Genomic DNA, 16,818 nt, shown 5'->3' on the forward strand with positions numbered 1-16,818 from the left:
GCTTCCCACTCCCACCACGATGGGACCATAATCCTTGCTATGCACCGCAAGGAACATTGGGCTCCCTACTCCCTCCACGATGGGACCATCATCCTTGCTATGCAGCGCAAGGAACTTTGTGCTCCACACTCACTCCACGATGGGACGATCATCCTTGCTATGCACCGCAAAGAACTTTGTGCACCCCACTCCCTCCACGATGGGACCATCATCCTTGCTATGCACCGCAAAGGAACTATGTGCACCCCACTCCCTCCACGTTGGGACCATCATCCTTTCTATGCACCTGTAAGAAAATTTGTGCTCCCCACTCCCTCCATGATGGGACCATCATCCTTTCTCTGCACCTCAAAGAACTTTGTGCTACCCACTCCCTCAAAGATGGAACAATCATCGTTGCTATGCACCACAAGGACCTTTGTGCTCCCCTCTCCCTCCAAGATGGGTCAATTATCCTTCGTATGCACCGCAAGGAACCTTGTGCTCCCCACTCCCTCCACGATGGGACCATCGTCCTTGCTCTGCACCTCAAAGATCTTTGTCCTCCCCACTCCCTCCACGATGGGACCATCATCCTTGCTATGCACCGCAAGGAACTTTGTGAACCCACTCCATCCACGATGGGACCATCATCCTTTCTATGCACCACATGGAAATATGTGCTCCCCACTCCATCCACGATGGGACCATCATCCTTTCTATGCACCGCAAAGAACTTTCTGCTCCCCACACCCTCCATGATGGGACCATCATCCTTGCTATGCAACGCAAGGAAGTTTGTGCTCCTCACTCCCTCCTCGATGGGACCATCATCCTTTCTATGCACCGCAAGGAACTTTGTGCTCCCCACTCCATCCACGATGGGACCATCATCCTTTCTATGCACCACATGGAAATATGTGCTCCCCACTCCATCCACGATGGGACCATCATCCTTTCTATGCACCGCAAAGAACTTTCTGCTCCCCACACCCTCCAAGATGGGACCATTATCCTTCGTAGTCACCGCAAGGAACTTTGTGCTCCCCACTCCCTCCACGATGGGACCATCATCCTTGCTATGCACCGCAAGGAACTTTGTGCTCCCCACTCCCTCCACGATGCGACCATCATCCTTGCTGTGCACCGCAAGGAACTTTGTGCTCCCCACACCCTCCACGATGGGACCATCATCCTTGCTCTGCACCGCAATGAACTTTGTGCTCCCCACCCCATCCACGATGGGACCATCATCCTTGCTATGCAGCCCAAGGAACTTTGTGCTCCACACTCCCTTCACGATGGGACCATCATCCTTGCTCTGCACTCCAAGGAACATTGCGCTCCCCACTGCCTCCACGATGGCACCATCATCCTTTCTATGCACCACATGGAAATTTGTGCTCCCCTCTCCATCCACGATGGGACCATCATCCTTTCTATGCACCGCAAAGAAATTTCTGCTCCCCACACCCTCAACGATGGGACAATCATCCTTGCTCTGCACTCCAAGGAACATTGCGCTCCCCACTGCCTCCACGATGGCACCATCATCCTTTCTATGCACCACATGGAAATTTGTGCTCCCCACTCCATCCACGATGGGACAATCATCCTTTCTATGCACCGCAAAGAACTTTCTGCTCCCCACACCCTCCACGATGGGACCATCATCCTTGCTATGCAACGCAAGGAAGTTTGTGCTCCTCATTCCCTCCACGATGGGACCATCATCCTTTCTATGAACCGCAAGGAAATTTGTGCTCCCCACTCCCTCCACGTTGGGACCATCATCCTTTCTATGCACCTCAAAGAGCATTGTGCTCCCTACACCCTCCACGATGGGACCATCATCCTTGCTCTGCACCGCAATGAACTTTGTGCTCCCCACTCCCACCACGATGGGACAATCATCCTTGCTATGCACTCCAAGGAACTTTATGCTCCACACTCCCTCCATGATGGGACCATCATCTTTGCTCTGCACCGTAAGGTACTTTTTGCTCCACACTCCCTCCACAATGGGACCATCAACCTTGCTATGCACTGCAAGGAACTGTTTGCTTCCCACTCCCACCACGATGGGACCATAATCCTTGCTATGCACCGCAAGGAACATTGGGCTCCCTACTCCCTCCACGATGGGACCATCATCCTTGCTATGCAGCGCAAGGAACTTTGTGCTCCACACTCACTCCACGATGGGACGATCATCCTTGCTATGCACCGCAAAGAACTTTGTGCACCCCACTCCCTCCACGATGGGACCATCATCCTTGCTATGCACCGCAAAGGAACTATGTGCACCCCACTCCCTCCACGTTGGGACCATCATCCTTTCTATGCACCTGTAAGAAAATTTGTGCTCCCCACTCCCTCCATGATGGGACCATCATCCTTTCTCTGCACCTCAAAGAACTTTGTGCTACCCACTCCCTCCAAGATGGAACAATCATCGTTGCTATGCACCACAAGGACCTTTGTGCTCCCCTCTCCCTCCAAGATGGGTCAATTATCCTTCGTATGCACCGCAAGGAACCTTGTGCTCCCCACTCCCTCCACGATGGGACCATCGTCCTTGCTCTGCACCTCAAAGATCTTTGTCCTCCCCACTCCCTCCACGATGGGACCATCATCCTTGCTATGCACCGCAAGGAACTTTGTGAACCCACTCCATCCACGATGGGACCATCATCCTTTCTATGCACCACATGGAAATATGTGCTCCCCACTCCATCCACGATGGGACCATCATCCTTTCTATGCACCGCAAAGAACTTTCTGCTCCCCACACCCTCCATGATGGGACCATCATCCTTGCTATGCAACGCAAGGAAGTTTGTGCTCCTCACTCCCTCCTCGATGGGACCATCATCCTTTCTATGCACCGCAAGGAACTTTGTGCTCCCCACTCCATCCACGATGGGACCATCATCCTTTCTATGCACCACATGGAAATATGTGCTCCCCACTCCATCCACGATGGGACCATCATCCTTTCTATGCACCGCAAAGAACTTTCTGCTCCCCACACCCTCCAAGATGGGACCATTATCCTTCGTAGTCACCGCAAGGAACTTTGTGCTCCCCACTCCCTCCACGATGGGACCATCATCCTTGCTATGCACCGCAAGGAACTTTGTGCTCCCCACTCCCTCCACGATGCGACCATCATCCTTGCTGTGCACCGCAAGGAACTTTGTGCTCCCCACACCCTCCACGATGGGACCATCATCCTTGCTCTGCACCGCAATGAACTTTGTGCTCCCCACCCCATCCACGATGGGACCATCATCCTTGCTATGCAGCCCAAGGAACTTTGTGCTCCACACTCCCTTCACGATGGGACCATCATCCTTGCTCTGCACTCCAAGGAACATTGCGCTCCCCACTGCCTCCACGATGGCACCATCATCCTTTCTATGCACCACATGGAAATTTGTGCTCCCCTCTCCATCCACGATGGGACCATCATCCTTTCTATGCACCGCAAAGAAATTTCTGCTCCCCACACCCTCAACGATGGGACAATCATCCTTGCTCTGCACTCCAAGGAACATTGCGCTCCCCACTGCCTCCACGATGGCACCATCATCCTTTCTATGCACCACATGGAAATTTGTGCTCCCCACTCCATCCACGATGGGACAATCATCCTTTCTATGCACCGCAAAGAACTTTCTGCTCCCCACACCCTCCACGATGGGACCATCATCCTTGCTATGCAACGCAAGGAAGTTTGTGCTCCTCATTCCCTCCACGATGGGACCATCATCCTTTCTATGAACCGCAAGGAAATTTGTGCTCCCCACTCCCTCCACGTTGGGACCATCATCCTTTCTATGCACCTCAAAGAGCATTGTGCTCCCTACACCCTCCACGATGGGACCATCATCCTTGCTCTGCACCGCAATGAACTTTGTGCTCCCCACTCCCACCACGATGGGACAATCATCCTTGCTATGCACTCCAAGGAACTTTATGCTCCACACTCCCTCCATGATGGGACCATCATCTTTGCTCTGCACCGTAAGGTACTTTTTGCTCCACACTCCCTCCACAATGGGACCATCAACCTTGCTATGCACTGCAAGGAACTGTTTGCTTCCCACTCCCACCACGATGGGACCATAATCCTTGCTATGCACCGCAAGGAACATTGGGCTCCCTACTCCCTCCACGATGCGACCATCATCCTTGCTATGCAGCGCAAGGAACTTTGTGCTCCACACTCACTCCACGATGGGACGATCATCCTTGCTATGCACCGCAAAGAACTTTGTGCACCCCACTCCCTCCACGATGGGACCATCATCCTTGCTATGCACCGCAAAGGAACTATGTGCACCCCACTCCCTCCACGTTGGGACCATCATCCTTTCTATGCACCTGTAAGAAAATTTGTGCTCCCCACTCCCTCCATGATGGGACCATCATCCTTTCTCTGCACCTCAAAGAACTTTGTGCTACCCACTCCCTCCAAGATGGAACAATCATCGTTGCTATGCACCACAAGGACCTTTGTGCTCCCCTCTCCCTCCAAGATGGGACAATTATCCTTCGTATGCACCGCAAGGAACCTTGTGCTCCCCACTCCCTCCACGATGGGACCATCGTCCTTGCTCTGCACCTCAAAGATCTTTGTCCTCCCCACTCCCTCCACGATGGGACCATCATCCTTGCTATGCACCGCAAGGAACTTTGTGAACCCACTCCATCCACGATGGGACCATCATCCTTTGTATGCACCACATGGAAATATGTGCTCCCCACTCCATCCACGATGGGACCATCATCCTTTCTATGCACCGCAAAGAACTTTCTGCTCCCCACACCCTCCATGATGGGACCATCATCCTTGCTATGCAACGCAAGGAAGTTTGTGCTCCTCACTCCCTCCTCGATGGGACCATCATCCTTTCTATGCACCGCAAGGAACTTTGTGCTCCCCACTCCATCCACGATGGGACCATCATCCTTTCTATGCACCACATGGAAATATGTGCTCCCCACTCCATCCACGATGGGACCATCATCCTTTCTATGCACCGCAAAGAACTTTCTGCTCCCCACACCCTCCAAGATGGGACCATTATCCTTCGTAGTCACCGCAAGGAACTTTGTGCTCCCCACTCCCTCCACGATGGGACCATCATCCTTGCTATGCACCGCAAGGAACTTTGTGCTCCCCACTCCCTCCACGATGCGACCATCATCCTTGCTGTGCACCGCAAGGAACTTTGTGCTCCCCACACCCTCCACGATGGGACCATCATCCTTTCTATGCACCTCAAAGAACTTTGTCCACCCCACTCCCTCAAAGATGGGACCATCATCCTTTCTATGCACCGCCAGGAACTTTGTGCTCCATACTTTTTCCACGATGGGACCATCATCCTTGCTATGCAAAGCAAGGAACTTTGTGCTCCACACTCACTCCACGATGGGACCATCATCCTTGCTATGCACCGCAAAGAACTTTGTGCTCCCCACTCCCTCCACGATGGGACCATCATCCTTGCTATGCACCGCAAAGGAACGATGTGCTCCCCACTCCCTCCACGTTGGGACCATCATCCTTTCTATGAACCTGTAAGAAAATTTGTGCTCCCCACTCCCTCCATGATGGGACCATCATCCTTTCTCTGCACCTCAAAGAACTTTGTCCTCCCCACTCCATCCACGATGGGACCATCATCCTTTCTATGCACCGCCAGGAACTTTGTGCTTCCCACTCCCTCCACGATGGAAACATCATTCTTGCATGCACCGACAAGGAACTTTGTGCTCCCCACTCCCTCCACGATTGGACCATCATTCTTGCTCTGCACCTCAAAGACCTTTGTGCTCCCCAATCCCTCCACGATGGGACCATCATCCTTGCTCTGCACCGCAAGGAATTTTTTGCTCCCCACTCCCTCCACAATGGGACCATCAACCTTGCTATGCACCGCAAGGAACATTGTGCTCCCCACACGCTCCACGATGGGACCATGATCCTTGCTATGCACCTCAAGGAACTTTGTGCTCCCCACTCCCTCTACGATGGGACCATGATCCTTGTTATGCACCGCAAGGAACTTTGTGCTCCACACTCCTTCCACGATGGGACCATCATCCTTTCTATGCACCTCAAAGAACTTTGTGCTCCTCACTCCCTCCACGATGGGACCATCATCCTTGCTATGCACCGCAAGGAACTTTGTGATCTCCAATCCTTCCACGATGGGAGAATCATCCTTTTTATGCATCTGTAAGGAAATTTGTGCTCCCCACTCCCTCCACGATGGGACCATCATCCTTTCTATGCACTTCAAAGAACTTTGTGCACCGCACTCCCTCCACGATGGGACCATCATCCTTGCAATGCACCGCAAGGAACTTTGTGCTACCCACTCCATCCACGATGGAACAATCATCGTTGCTATGCACCACAAGGACCTTTGTGCTCCCCTCTCCCTCCAAGTTGGGACCATTATCCTTCGTATGCACCGCAAGGAACTTTGTGCTCCCCACTCCCTCCACGATGGGACATTCATCCTTGCTCTGCACCTCAAAGATCTTTGTCCTCCCCACTCCCTCCACGATGGGACCATCATCCTTGCTATGCACCGCAAGGAACTTTGTGCTCCCCACTCCATCCACGATGGGACCATCATCCTTTCTATGCACCACATGGAAATATGTGCTCCCCACTCCATCCACGATGGGACCATCATCCTTTCTATGCACCGCAAAGAACTTTCTGCTCCCCACACCCTCCATGATGGGACCATCATCCTTGCTATGCAACGCAAGGAAGTTTGTGCTCCTCACTCACTCCACGATGGGACCATCATTCTGTATATGCACCGCAAGGAACTTTATGCTTCCCACTCCCTCCATAATGGGACCATTATCCTTTCTATGCACCGCTAGGAACTTTGCGCTCCCCACTCCCTCCATGATGGGACCATCATCCTTTCTATGCACCACATGGAAATTTGTGCTCCCCACTCCCTGCACGTTGGGACCATCATCCTTTCTATGCACCTCAAAGAGCATTGTGCTCCCTACACCCTCCACGATGGGACCATCATCCTTGCTCTGCACCGCAATGAACTTTGTGCTCCCCACTCCCACCACGATGGGACAATCATCCTTGCTATGCACTCCAAGGAACTTTATGCTCCACACTCCCTCCATGATGGGACCATCATCTTTGCTCTGCACCGTAAGGTACTTTTTGCTCCACACTCCCTCCACAATGGGACCATCAACCTTGCTATGCACTGCAAGGAACTGTTTGCTTCCCACTCCCACCACGATGGGACCATAATCCTTGCTATGCACCGCAAGGAACATTGGCTCCCTACTCCCTCCACGATGGGACCATCATCCTTGCTATGCAGCGCAAGGAACTTTGTGCTCCACACTCACTCCACGATGGGACGATCATCCTTGCTATGCACCGCAAAGAACTTTGTGCACCCCACTCCCTCCACGATGGGACCATCATCCTTGCTATGCACCGCAAAGGAACTATGTGCACCCCACTCCCTCCACGTTGGGACCATCATCCTTTCTATGCACCTGTAAGAAAATTTGTGCTCCCCACTCCCTCCATGATGGGACCATCATCCTTTCTCTGCACCTCAAAGAACTTTGTGCTACCCACTCCCTCCAAGATGGAACAATCATCGTTGCTATGCACCACAAGGACCTTTGTGCTCCCCTCTCCCTCCAAGATGGGACAATTATCCTTCGTATGCACCGCAAGGAACCTTGTGCTCCCCACTCCCTCCACGATGGGACCATCGTCCTTGCTCTGCACCTCAAAGATCTTTGTCCTCCCCACTCCCTCCACGATGGGACCATCATCCTTGCTATGCACCGCAAGGAACTTTGTGAACCCACTCCATCCACGATGGGACCATCATCCTTTCTATGCACCACATGGAAATATGTGCTCCCCACTCCATCCACGATGGGACCATCATCCTTTCTATGCACCGCAAAGAACTTTCTGCTCCCCACACCCTCCATGATGGGACCATCATCCTTGCTATGCAACGCAAGGAAGTTTGTGCTCCTCACTCCCTCCTCGATGGGACCATGATCCTTTCTATGCACCGCAAGGAACTTTGTGCTCCCCACTCCATCCACGATGGGACCATCATCCTTTCTATGCACCACATGGAAATATGTGCTCCCCACTCCATCCACGATGGGACCATCATCCTTTCTATGCACCGCAAAGAACTTTCTGCTCCCCACACCCTCCAAGATGGGACCATTATCCTTCGTAGTCACCGCAAGGAACTTTGTGCTCCCCACTCCCTCCACGATGGGACCATCATCCTTGCTATGCACCGCAAGGAACTTTGTGCTCCCCACTCCCTCCACGATGCGACCATCATCCTTGCTGTGCACCGCAAGGAACTTTGTGCTCCCCACACCCTCCACGATGGGACCATCATCCTTGCTCTGCACCGCAATGAACTTTGTGCTCCCCACCCCATCCACGATGGGACCATCATCCTTGCTATGCAGCCCAAGGAACTTTGTGCTCCACACTCCCTTCACGATGGGACCATCATCCTTGCTCTGCACTCCAAGGAACATTGCGCTCCCCACTGCCTCCACGATGGCACCATCATCCTTTCTATGCACCACATGGAAATTTGTGCTCCCCTCTCCATCCACGATGGGACCATCATCCTTTCTATGCACCGCAAAGAAATTTCTGCTCCCCACACCCTCAACGATGGGACAATCATCCTTGCTCTGCACTCCAAGGAACATTGCGCTCCCCACTGCCTCCACGATGGCACCATCATCCTTTCTATGCACCACATGGAAATTTGTGCTCCCCACTCCATCCACGATGGGACAATCATCCTTTCTATGCACCGCAAAGAACTTTCTGCTCCCCACACCCTCCACGATGGGACCATCATCCTTGCTATGCAACGCAAGGAAGTTTGTGCTCCTCATTCCCTCCACGATGGGACCATCATCCTTTCTATGAACCGCAAGGAAATTTGTGCTCCCCACTCCCTCCACGTTGGGACCATCATCCTTTATATGCACCTCAAAGAGCATTGTGCTCCCTACACCCTCCACGATGGGACCATCATCCTTGCTCTGCACCGCAATGAACTTTGTGCTCCCCACTCCCACCACGATGGGACAATCATCCTTGCTATGCACTCCAAGGAACTTTATGCTCCACACTCCCTCCATGATGGGACCATCATCTTTGCTCTGCACCGTAAGGTACTTTTTGCTCCACACTCCCTCCACAATGGGACCATCAACCTTGCTATGCACTGCAAGGAACTGTTTGCTTCCCACTCCCACCACGATGGGACCATAATCCTTGCTATGCACCGCAAGGAACATTGGGCTCCCTACTCCCTCCACGATGGGACCATCATCCTTGCTATGCAGCGCAAGGAACTTTGTGCTCCACACTCACTCCACGATGGGACGATCATCCTTGCTATGCACCGCAAAGAACTTTGTGCACCCCACTCCCTCCACGATGGGACCATCATCCTTGCTATGCACCGCAAAGGAACTATGTGCACCCCACTCCCTCCACGTTGGGACCATCATCCTTTCTATGCACCTGTAAGAAAATTTGTGCTCCCCACTCCCTCCATGATGGGACCATCATCCTTTCTCTGCACCTCAAAGAACTTTGTGCTACCCACTCCCTCCAAGATGGAACAATCATCGTTGCTATGCACCACAAGGACCTTTGTGCTCCCCTCTCCCTCCAAGATGGGTCAATTATCCTTCGTATGCACCGCAAGTAACCTTGTGCTCCCCACTCCCTCCACGATGGGACCATCGTCCTTGCTCTGCACCTCAATGATCTTTGTCCTCCCCACTCCCTCCACGATGGGACCATCATCCTTGCTATGCACCGCAAGGAACTTTGTGAACCCACTCCATCCACGATGGGACCATCATCCTTTCTATGCACCACATGGAAATATGTGCTCCCCACTCCATCCACGATGGGACCATCATCCTTTCTATGCACCGCAAAGAACTTTCTGCTCCCCACACCCTCCATGATGACACCATCATCCTTGCTATGCAACGCAAGGAAGTTTGTGCTCCTCACTCCCTCCTCGATGGGACCATCATCCTTTCTATGCACCGCAAGGAACTTTGTGCTCCCCACTCCATCCACGATGGGACCATCATCCTTTCTATGCACCACATGGAAATATGTGCTCCCCACTCCATCCACGATGGGACCATCATCCTTTCTATGCACCGCAAAGAACTTTCTGCTCCCCACACCCTCCAAGATGGGACCATTATCCTTCGTAGTCACCGCAAGGAACTTTGTGCTCCCCACTCCCTCCACGATGGGACCATCATCCTTGCTATGCACCGCAAGGAACTTTGTGCTCCCCACTCCCTCCACGATGCGACCATCATCCTTGCTGTGCACCGCAAGGAACTTTGTGCTCCCCACACCCTCCACGATGGGACCATCATCCTTGCTCTGCACCGCAATGAACTTTGTGCTCCCCACCCCATCCACGATGGGACCATCATCCTTGCTATGCAGCCCAAGGAACTTTGTGCTCCACACTCCCTTCACGATGGGACCATCATCCTTGCTCTGCACTCCAAGGAACATTGCGCTCCCCACTGCCTCCACGATGGCACCATCATCCTTTCTATGCACCACATGGAAATTTGTGCTCCCCTCTCCATCCACGATGGGACCATCATCCTTTCTATGCACCGCAAAGAAATTTCTGCTCCCCACACCCTCAACGATGGGACAATCATCCTTGCTCTGCACTCCAAGGAACATTGCGCTCCCCACTGCCTCCACGATGGCACCATCATCCTTTCTATGCACCACATGGAAATTTGTGCTCCCCACTCCATCCACGATGGGACAATCATCCTTTCTATGCACCGCAAAGAACTTTCTGCTCCCCACACCCTCCACGATGGGACCATCATCCTTGCTATGCAACGCAAGGAAGTTTGTGCTCCTCATTCCCTCCACGATGGGACCATCATCCTTTCTATGAACCGCAAGGAAATTTGTGCTCCCCACTCCCTCCACGTTGGGACCATCATCCTTTCTATGCACCTCAAAGAGCATTGTGCTCCCTACACCCTCCACGATGGGACCATCATCCTTGCTCTGCACCGCAATGAACTTTGTGCTCCCCACTCCCACCACGATGGGACAATCATCCTTGCTATGCACTCCAAGGAACTTTATGCTCCACACTCCCTCCATGATGGGACCATCATCTTTGCTCTGCACCGTAAGGTACTTTTTGCTCCACACTCCCTCCACAATGGGACCATCAACCTTGCTATGCACTGCAAGGAACTGTTTGCTTCCCACTCCCACCACGATGGGACCATAATCCTTGCTATGCACCGCAAGGAACATTGGGCTCCCTACTCCCTCCACGATGGGACCATCATCCTTGCTATGCAGCGCAAGGAACTTTGTGCTCCACACTCACTCCACGATGGGACGATCATCCTTGCTATGCACCGCAAAGAACTTTGTGAACCCCACTCCCTCCACGATGGGACCATCATCCTTGCTATGCACCGCAAAGGAACTATGTGCACCCCACTCCCTCCACGTTGGGACCATCATCCTTTCTATGCACCTGTAAGAAAATTTGTGCTCCCCACTCCCTCCATGATGGGACCATCATCCTTTCTCTGCACCTCAAAGAACTTTGTGCTACCCACTCCCTCCAAGATGGAACAATCATCGTTGCTATGCACCACAAGGACCTTTGTGCTCCCCTCTCCCTCCAAGATGGGACAATTATCCTTCGTATGCACCGCAAGGAACCTTGTGCTCCCCACTCCCTCCACGATGGGACCATCGTCCTTGCTCTGCACCTCAAAGATCTTTGTCCTCCCCACTCCCTCCACGATGGGACCATCATCCTTGCTATGCACCGCAAGGAACTTTGTGAACCCACTCCATCCACGATGGGACCATCATCCTTTCTATGCACCACATGGAAATATGTGCTCCCCACTCCATCCACGATGGGACCATCATCCTTTCTATGCACCGCAAAGAACTTTCTGCTCCCCACACCCTCCATGATGGGACCATCATCCTTGCTATGCAACGCAAGGAAGTTTGTGCTCCTCACTCCCTCCTCGATGGGACCATCATCCTTTCTATGCACCGCAAGGAACTTTGTGCTCCCCACTCCATCCACGATGGGACCATCATCCTTTCTATGCACCACATGGAAATATGTGCTCCCCACTCCATCCACGATGGGACCATCATCCTTTCTATGCACCGCAAAGAACTTTCTGCTCCCCACACCCTCCAAGATGGGACCATTATCCTTCGTAGTCACCGCAAGGAACTTTGTGCTCCCCACTCCCTCCACGATGGGACCATCATCCTTGCTATGCACCGCAAGGAACTTTGTGCTCCCCACTCCCTCCACGATGCGACCATCATCCTTGCTGTGCACCGCAAGGAACTTTGTGCTCCCCACACCCTCCACGATGGGACCATCATCCTTTCTATGCACCTCAAAGAACTTTGTCCACCCCACTCCCTCAAAGATGGGACCATCATCCTTTCTATGCACCGCCAGGAACTTTGTGCTCCATACTCCCTCCACGATGGGACCATCATCCTTGCTATGCAAAGCAAGGAACTTTGTGCTCCACACTCACTCCACGATGGGACCATCATCCTTGCTATGCACCGCAAAGAACTTTGTGCTCCCCACTCCCTCCACGATGGGACCATCATCCTTGCTATGCACCGCAAAGGAACGATGTGCTCCCCACTCCCTCCACGTTGGGACCATCATCCTTTCTATGAACCTGTAAGAAAATTTGTGCTCCCCACTCCCTCCATGATGGGACCATCATCCTTTCTCTGCACCTCAAAGAACTTTGTCCTCCCCACTCCATCCACGATGGGACCATCATCCTTTCTATGCACCGCCAGGAACTTTGTGCTTCCCACTCCCTCCACGATGGAAACATCATTCTTGCATGCACCGACAAGGAACTTTGTGCTCCCCACTCCCTCCACGATTGGACCATCATTCTTGCTCTGCACCTCAAAGACCTTTGTGCTCCCCAATCCCTCCACGATGGGACCATCATCCTTGCTCTGCACCGCAAGGAATTTTTTGCTCCCCACTCCCTCCACAATGGGACCATCAACCTTGCTATGCACCGCAAGGAACATTGTGCTCCCCACACGCTCCACGATGGGACCATGATCCTTGCTATGCACCTCAAGGAACTTTGTGCTCCCCACTCCCTCTACGATGGGACCATGATCCTTGTTATGCACCGCAAGGAACTTTGTGCTCCACACTCCTTCCACGATGGGACCATCATCCTTTCTATGCACCTCAAAGAACTTTGTGCTCCTCACTCCCTCCACGATGGGACCATCATCCTTGCTATGCACCGCAAGGAACTTTGTGATCTCCAATCCTTCCACGATGGGAGAATCATCCTTTTTATGCATCTGTAAGGAAATTTGTGCTCCCCACTCCCTCCACGATGGGACCATCATCCTTTCTATGCACTTCAAAGAACTTTGTGCACCGCACTCCCTCCACGATGGGACCATCATCCTTGCAATGCACCGCAAGGAACTTTGTGCTACCCACTCCATCCACGATGGAACAATCATCGTTGCTATGCACCACAAGGACCTTTGTGCTCCCCTCTCCCTCCAAGTTGGGACCATCATCCTTTCTATGCACCACATGGAAATATGTGCTCCCCACTCCATCCACGATGGGACCATCATCCTTTCTATGCACCGCAAAGAACTTTCTGCTCCCCACACCCTCCATGATGGGACCATCATCCTTGCTATGCAACGCAAGGAAGTTTGTGCTCCTCACTCACTCCACGATGGGACCATCATTCTGTATATGCACCGCAAGGAACTTTATGCTTCCCACTCCCTCCATAATGGGACCATTATCCTTTCTATGCACCGCTAGGAACTTTGCGCTCCCCACTCCCTCCATGATGGGACCATCATCCTTTCTATGCACCACATGGAAATTTGTGCTCCCCACTCCCTCCACGTTGGGACCATCATCCTTTCTATGCACCTCAAAGAGCATTGTGCTCCCTACACCCTCCACGATGGGACCATCATCCTTGCTCTGCACCGCAATGAACTTTGTGCTCCCCACTCCCACCACGATGGGACAATCATCCTTGCTATGCACTCCAAGGAACTTTATGCTCCACACTCCCTCCATGATGGGACCATCATCTTTGCTCTGCACCGTAAGGTACTTTTTGCTCCACACTCCCTCCACAATGGGACCATCAACCTTGCTATGCACTGCAAGGAACTGTTTGCTTCCCAGTCCCACCACGATGGGACCATAATCCTTGCTATGCACCGCAAGGAACATTGGCTCCCTACTCCCTCCACGATGGGACCATCATCCTTGCTATGCAGCGCAAGGAACTTTGTGCTCCACACTCACTCCACGATGGGACGATCATCCTTGCTATGCACCGCAAAGAACTTTGTGCACCCCACTCCCTCCACGATGGGACCATCATCCTTGCTATGCACCGCAAAGGAACTATGTGCACCCCACTCCCTCCACGTTGGGACCATCATCCTTTCTATGCACCTGTAAGAAAATTTGTGCTCCCCACTCCCTCCATGATGGGACCATCATCCTTTCTCTGCACCTCAAAGAACTTTGTGCTACCCACTCCCTCCAAGATGGAACAATCATCGTTGCTATGCACCACAAGGACCTTTGTGCTCCCCTCTCCATCCAAGATGGGACAATTATCCTTCGTATGCACCGCAAGGAACCTTGTGCTCCCCACTCCCTCCACGATGGGACCATCGTCCTTGCTCTGCACCTCAAAGATCTTTGTCCTCCCCACTCCCTCCACGATGGGACCATCATCCTTGCTATGCACCGCAAGGAACTTTGTGAACCCACTCCATCCACGATGGGACCATCATCCTTTCTATGCACCACATGGAAATATGTGCTCCCCACTCCATCCACGATGGGACCATCATCCTTTCTATGCACCGCAAAGAACTTTCTGCTCCCCACACCCTCCATGATGGGACCATCATCCTTGCTATGCAACGCAAGGAAGTTTGTGCTCCTCACTCCCTCCTCGATGGGACCATCATCCTTTCTATGCACCGCAAGGAACTTTGTGCTCCCCACTCCATCCACGATGGGACCATCATCCTTTCTATGCACCACATGGAAATATGTGCTCCCCACTCCATCCACGATGGGACCATCATCCTTTCTATGCACCGCAAAGAACTTTCTGCTCCCCACACCCTCCAAGATGGGACCATTATCCTTCGTAGTCACCGCAAGGAACTTTGTGCTCCCCACTCCCTCCACGATGGGACCATCATCCTTGCTATGCACCGCAAGGAACTTTGTGCTCTCCACTCCCTCCACGATGCGACCATCATCCTTGCTGTGCACCGCAAGGAACTTTGTGCTCCCCACACCCTCCACGATGGGACCATCATCCTTGCTCTGCACCGCAATGAACTTTGTGCTCCCCACCCCATCCACGATGGGACCATCATCCTTGCTATGCAGCCCAAGGAACTTTGTGCTCCACACTCCCTTCACGATGGGACCATCATCCTTGCTCTGCACTCCAAGGAACATTGCGCTCCCCACTGCCTCCACGATGGCACCATCATCCTTTCTATGCACCACATGGAAATTTGTGCTCCCCTCTCCATCCACGATGGGACCATCATCCTTTCTATGCACCGCAAAGAAATTTCTGCTCCCCACACCCTCAACGATGGGACAATCATCCTTGCTCTGCACTCCAAGGAACATTGCGCTCCCCACTGCCTCCACGATGGCACCATCATCCTTTCTATGCACCACATGGAAATTTGTGCTCCCCACTCCATCCACGATGGGACAATCATCCTTTCTATGCACCGCAAAGAACTTTCTGCTCCCCACACCCTCCACGATGGGACCATCATCCTTGCTATGCAACGCAAGGAAGTTTGTGCTCCTCATTCCCTCCACGATGGGACCATCATCCTTTCTATGAACCGCAAGGAAATTTGTGCTCCCCACTCCCTCCACGTTGGGACCATCATCCTTTCTATGCACCTCAAAGAGCATTGTGCTCCCTACACCCTCCACGATGGGACCATCATCCTTGCTCTGCACCGCAATGAACTTTGTGCTCCCCACTCCCACCACGATGGGACAATCATCCTTGCTATGCACTCCAAGGAACTTTATGCTCCACACTCCCTCCATGATGGGACCATCATCCTTGCTATGCACCGCAAGGAACTTTGTGCTCCCCACTCCCTCCACGATGCGACCATCATCCTTGCTGTGCACCGCAAGGAACTTTGTGCTCCCCACACCCTCCACGATGGGACCATCATCCTTTCTATGCACCTCAAAGAACTTTGTCCACCCCACTCCCTCAAAGATGGGACCATCATCCTTTCTATGCACCGCCAGGAACTTTGTGCTCCATACTCCCTGCACGATGGGACCATCATCCTTGCTATGCAAAGCAAGGAACTTTGTGCTCCACACTCACTCCACGATGGGACCATCATCCTTGCTATGCACCGCAAAGAACTTTGTGCTCCCCACTCCCTCCACGATGGGACCATCATCCTTGCTATGCACCGCAAAGGAACGATGTGCTCCCCACTCCCTCCACGTTGGGACCATCATCCTTTCTATGAACCTGTAAGAAAATTTGTGCTCCCCACTCCCTCCATGATGGGACCATCATCCTTTCTCTGCACCTCAAAGAACTTTGTCCTCC

Source organism: Narcine bancroftii, chromosome 6, assembly GCF_036971445.1.
Source record: "Narcine bancroftii isolate sNarBan1 chromosome 6, sNarBan1.hap1, whole genome shotgun sequence".
In the NCBI taxonomy this organism is placed as follows: Eukaryota; Metazoa; Chordata; class Chondrichthyes; order Torpediniformes; family Narcinidae; genus Narcine; species Narcine bancroftii.